The sequence below is a fragment of the Salmo salar genome, chromosome ssa01, assembly GCF_905237065.1.
Source record: "Salmo salar chromosome ssa01, Ssal_v3.1, whole genome shotgun sequence".
NCBI classification, from domain to species: Eukaryota; Metazoa; Chordata; class Actinopteri; order Salmoniformes; family Salmonidae; genus Salmo; species Salmo salar.
In genome coordinates this window covers 144,279,450-144,285,580 of record NC_059442.1, presented here as the reverse complement: position 1 = coordinate 144,285,580, position 6,131 = coordinate 144,279,450, and the positions used below count along the sequence as shown (strand labels likewise).

Here is a 6,131-nt window from a genome sequence, read left to right as displayed (position 1 = left end):
GCAGGAAGAATTCTCCTGCCATTCACCAAACCCAGATTCGGACTGCCAGATGGTGAAGAGTGATTCATCACTCCAGAGAACGCATTTCCACTGCTCCAGACTCCAATGGCGGTGAGCTTTACACCACTCCAGCCGACATTTGGCATGGGTGATCTTAGACTTATGTTTGGCTGCTCAGCCTTGGAAACCCACTTCATGAAGCTCCCGACTAACAGTTCTTGTGCTGACATTGCTTCCAAAAGCAGTTTGGAACTGGGTAGTGAGTGTTGCAACCGAGGACAGATGATTTATATGCGCTACGTGCTTCAGCACTCAGCGGTCCTGTTCCCTGAGCTTGTGTAGCCTACGACTTCGCAGCTGAGCCGTTGTTGCTCCGAAATTTTTCCACTTCATAATAATAGCATTTACAGTTGACTTGGGCAGCTTCAGCAGGGCAGAAATTTGACAAACTGATTTGTTGGACAGTTGTATCTTAACACGGTGCCACATTGACAATGTATGTGTGCTCAAAAAACAAGCCATGAGGTCATATGAGTCAAATGAGGTCTATAGCATAACACAATCATCCAAACCGGAAAAATGTAGGCTACATTTGTCCTAGCGCTAACTGAGGAAAGATTGACGCAACACAAGCGGTCATATTTATATACCTCTCGGCTGACAAACTAAAATATGAATTAGTTAATAGCTATTACGATTTATAATGAATAAATCAAATTTCAATCAAATGTATTTATAAAGCCCTTTTACATCAGCTGATGTCATAAAGTGCTGTACAGAAACCCAGCCAAAAACCCCAAACAGCAAGCAATGCAGGTGTAGAAGCACGTTGGCTAGGAAAAACTCCATAGAAAGACCAGAACCTAGGATTTAACCTAGAGAGGAACCAGGCTATGAGGGGTGGCCAGTCCTCTTCTGGCTGTGCCGGTGGAGATTATAACAGAACATGGCCAAGATGTTCAAATGTTCATAGATGACCAGCAGGGTCAAATAATAATAATCACAGTGGTGGTCAAGGGCGCGACAGGTCAGCACCTCATAGCCAATCCTTCAGAGTATCTCTAATGCTCCTGCTGCCTCTAGAGAGTTCAAAACAGCAGGTCTGGGACCGGTAGCACATCCGGTGAACAGGTCAGGGTTCCATAGCCGCAGGCAGAACAGTTGAAACTGGAGCAGCAGCACGGCCAGGTGGAATGGGGACTGCAAGGAGTCATCAGGCCAGGTAGTCCTGAGGCATGGTCCTAGGGCTCAGGTCCTCTGAGAGAGAGAAAGAAAGAAAGAGAGACAGAGAGAAAGAGAGAGCGCATACTTAAATTCAGACAGGACACCGGATAAGACAGAAGAAATACTCCAGATATAACAGACTGACCCTAGCCCCCCGACACATAAACTACTGCAGCATAAATACTGGAGGGGTCGGGAGACACCGTGGCCCCATCCGACGATACTCCTGGACAAGGCCAAACAGGCAGGATATAACCCCACCCACTTTACCAAAGCACAGCCCCCACACCAACCACCAACTTACCATCCTGAGACAAGGCTGAGTATAGACCACAAAGATCTCCACCACGGCACAACCCAAGGGGGGTGCCAACCCGGACAGGAAGATCACGTCAGTGACTCAACCCACTCAAGTGACGCACCCCCAGGGGACGGCATGGAAGAGCACCAGTAAGCTAGTGACTCAGCCACTGTAATAGGGTTAGAGGCAGAGAATCCCAGTGGAGAGAGGGGAACCGGCCCGGCAGAGACAGCAAGGGCAGTTCTTTGCTCCAGTGCATTTACGTTCACCTTCACACTCATGGGCCAGACTACACTCAATCATAGGACCTACTGAAGAGATGAGACTGAGTCTGCGTCTCTCACATGGATAGGCAGACCATTCCATAAAAATTAAGCCCTGTAGGAAAAAGCCCTGCCTCCAGCTGTTTGCTTAGAAATTCTAGGGACAGTAAGGAGGCATGCATCTTGTGACTGTAGCGTACATGTAGGTATGTACGGCAGGACCAAATTGGAAAGATAGGTAGGAGCAAGCCCATGTAATGCTTTGTAGGTTAGCAGTTAAACCTTGAAATCAGCCCTTGCCTTAACAGGAAGCCAGTGTAGAGAGGCTAGCACTGGAGTAATATGATCAAATATTTTGGTTCTAGTCAGGATTCTAGCAGCCGTGTTTAGCACTAACTGGAGTTTATTTAATGCTTTATCCGGAGAGCATTGAAGTGGTGTAGCATAGAAGTAACAAAAGCATGGATTCAATTTTCTGCATTATTTTTGGACAGAAAGTTTCTGATTTTTGCAATGTTACGTAGATGGAAAAAAAGCTGTCCATGAAACAGTCTTGATATGTTCGTCAAAAGAGAGATCAGGGTCCAGAGTAACGCCGAGGTCCTTCACAGTTTTATTTGAGACGACTGTACAACCATCCAGATTAATTGTCAGACTCAACAGAAGATCTCTTTGTTTCTTGGGACCTAGAACAAGCATCTCTGTTTTGTCCGAGTTTAAAAGTAGAACATTTGCAGCCATCCACTTCCTTATATCTGAAACACAGGCTTCCAGGGAGGGCAATTTTGGGGCTTCACCATGTTTCATCAAAATGTACAGCGGTGTGTCATCCGCATAGCAGTGAAAGTTAACATTATGTTTCCCGAATGACATCACCAAGAGGTAAAATATATAGTGAAAACAATAGTGGTCCTAAAACGGAACCTTGAGGAACACTGACATTTACAGTTGATTTGTCAGAGGACAAACCATCCACAGAGATAGTCACATCATGGGTGAGCTCATCATTGATCGAAATAATTGAGTAAAACACTTTCTAGAAATCGAAAGTAATACGACGATTAGTTTCAGCGTGCTGCCATGCTTTTTTTCTCACAGAAACCAAAGATAAGAGAAGACAAGATGAGTTTGGTCTATTTATAGTATGCATTTTGAAGGGGTGTGTTGTCTACCATCGTTCACATCCCACCATTCACTTCCTGAAGTTCTCAAAAAAGGAGTGAACCCTTACTCACCTCATTTTGTTATAGCCCCTTTGGTCAGACAGTCGATTACATGAAACCCAGAATGCATTGTATGTCAACAAACATGGCTCCACACACATAGCTGGAATTAGCTTAGCTCATCCTAATCAGTACAACCTTCAAAACATAATTTTACATACATAATATGTTCCCATTACAATCTATGCAAGAATCGGAATGCATGATTTATCACCGTTAGTTTAAAATATGTGAATAAATATATCAATAATTACCACACAACATTTTCTGATAGTGATTTATTGATATAAATGGTGCGTGCCGGCAGTCAATCACATAACCTCTCACTCCCACTCTGAGCCATTCAGTGTTGTTTATGTATGTAGCTAGTGAGCTAAGCTGTAGCATTAGCAATGTCTTTCAAAAAGGAGACAACTCACAAACGCGGAAATTCTGGATATTTTTTTAAATTCTGACAATGAGTCTGAGTATGAAAGTCAGGAATCAGATTCTGACAGTGACAGTGAGAAGCTGCCCCACCGCCATTGAGAACCCTCAATCTGAGGACCCCCTTGTCCACTGACAAAGTCCCAGTTCCATTTGAAGATGCTGGTGGTGATGGAGGCAGACCGACAATGGATGAAGTACAGGAGTTCTGTGGTAGCTGGAAGGCTGCCAGCCATTTTACCCCTCCTAGTCCTGCCATTTGCTTTGATGAGTCCCAGTCTGGAGTGCAACGCCCCTCCCCATTTCCATCTGAGGCAGAGTGCTTCAAGTTGTTTCTGACAGAGGAGCCGCTGGGAGACATAGTAGATACCAATCGCTATGCCTTGGAGCTACAGGAGAAGAGAGCCAGGAGTAGGGGGGACAACCACAATTAGTGAAATGTATACCTTCCTGGTGACAGTCCTCATTGGGATAGTAAAGAAGAACTCCCTAAAATAATACTGGAGCACAGATCCTATGTTTGCAAATCCCTTCTTTGCCACCCTCTTTTCCCAAGACCGCTTCCTAATTCTGCTGCGATGACTGCATTTCATCAACAATACTACTGCCATCCTAAATGACCCCTTATACAAAATAAGAAATGTCAACAGCTGGCAGTAAAGTGGTATGACAAACTAGACATCCATGTACTCTCCACTGCCCATACAGCAACCATGTCGGCCACAGGGGAAGGTGGACCACCTGACGGGAGAGAGAAAAATCAAACCTGACTATAACCTCAAAATGGGGGCAGTGGATAAGGCGGACATGATAAACAACTTTGTGGAATGCACTCAGAAAACCACCAATTGGTACAAGAATGTATTTTTCCAGGGTAGCTTCAAATTACAACAAGCCAATACTTCTGATGCAATTAGCATTGTTTTACAGAGCTAATAGAAGAATGTAGCTAGCTACATAAGCACGATTGAATATAACACCATAAAGGTTATGAAATTAGTAACGTTATCTCGCGTGTCCGCGGTTATAAGAAATATACACAAATATATTATGCTCCATTCACAGTGAGCTACAGTAGAAATGGTATAACACGACATACAGAAACTATTATAACGTAATAAGGCACTTACTTTGATAGAAATGCAGATTGGATTTGAGCCTGGGTGTTTGTAGTGACGCCTGTAGCACTTAGACGCTGTGCCTTAGACAGCTGCGCCACTTGGGAGTCATAAGGCCAGGGTAGCTTCAAAATGCAATACATGCTAATACTTCTCTGACGCATTAGCATTGTTTTCCAGAGCTAATAGAAGAATGTAGCTAGCTACCTAAGCACGATTGAATATAACACCATAAAGGTTATAAAATGAGTAACGTTACCTCGCGTGTGCGCGGGTATCAGGAATATACACAAAAATATTATGCTACAGTAGAAACGACGTAACACGAAGTGCAGAAACTATTATAACGTAATAAGGCACTTACTTTGATAGAAACGCACACATTTCCAAAGTTATTATTGGTAACGAAAAGGAACGAGAATTGGGGGGCAACAGACGGAAAATGTGAACACGTGTGTGCAGGACAGGAGATGAGCAAAAATCTGCAGACTTGAACTGCACAAACAATTGGGAAGTGTTTGGGCAATTTTGTCCGGGTCAGAAATGTCAAAAAAATGAATTGGTCTACAAAATTAAAAATGACTACTCCAATGTGAATGAATGAGGTGGAACACACCTCAATTCAAACTGTTCTTAGAAAATAAAAAACTTGTTAGAAACTAATTTGAAATTGACAAGTTGAAAACAGCCTATAAATAAAAACAGGCTGCGTGCCTTGGTTTGAGGGCAGCGCGGATTAAATGCACTGTTGCGTAACAATCACATTCTGGAATGGAGAGAACGTTCTAACATCACGTGCATAAAAAAAACTCACAATGGGGCGACCCTTGGAGATATTCGGAACTCACGCATGAAAGGGCTAGTAGGAAGTCCACTATGTGTAGCTCACCCTGCACTATCAACTCAAAACATGAATAAAAAGGCTGTGTCTAATTTCCCAGAAAAGCAATAAAAACAATCAAGCATCCCAGAAAAGTGCTAAAGATGGCCCACATTAGTATATGTAGCCTAAGAAACAATGTTCATGAAATTAATAACTTGTTAGTAACAGATGACATTCATATCATCTCTGAAACTCACTTAGACAATATTGTACTTTTGATGATACAGTGGTTGCAATACATGGTTATAACATCTACAAAAAAAGACAGACATGCCAATGGTGGCAGTGTTACAGTCTATATTCAGATCTCAGTTAAATACTGTGGGAAGCTGCTATAGACCAAGTGCTAACTGTCGGTATCTGCATAACATATGTGAAATGCTTGATAATGTATGTGATATCAACAAAGAGGTATATTTTCTGGATGACCTTAATATTGACTGGCTTTCATCAAGCTGCCCACTCAAGAAAAACCTTCAAACTGTAACCAGCGCCTGCAACCTGGTTCAGGTTATCATTCAACCTAACAGGGTATTTACAAACAGCACAGAAATGACATCATCAACATGTAGTGATCACATCTTTACTAACGCTGCAGAAATCTGCTTTATAGCAGTATCCAAATCCATTGGATGTAGAGACAGTAATGAATACTATGGGAGACAGAGAGCTGGTTTGAAGCGCAGGGCGCAG

At 42.9% G+C, this 6,131-nt stretch overlaps 1 long non-coding RNA gene across 1 annotated transcript; it reads right to left on the bottom strand.

Annotated features, from left to right (window-relative positions):
- Nucleotides 1-3,272: 3,272 nt before the first annotated feature.
- LOC123723976 (uncharacterized) lies at nt 3,273-4,913 on the bottom strand. Its single transcript, XR_006758438.1, has 2 exons — nt 4,568-4,913; nt 3,273-3,826 (listed from the first exon to the last, which is right to left on the bottom strand). It is a non-coding gene; the product is annotated as an uncharacterized lncRNA (long non-coding RNA).
- Between the last annotated feature and the right edge of the window lie 1,218 nt (nt 4,914-6,131).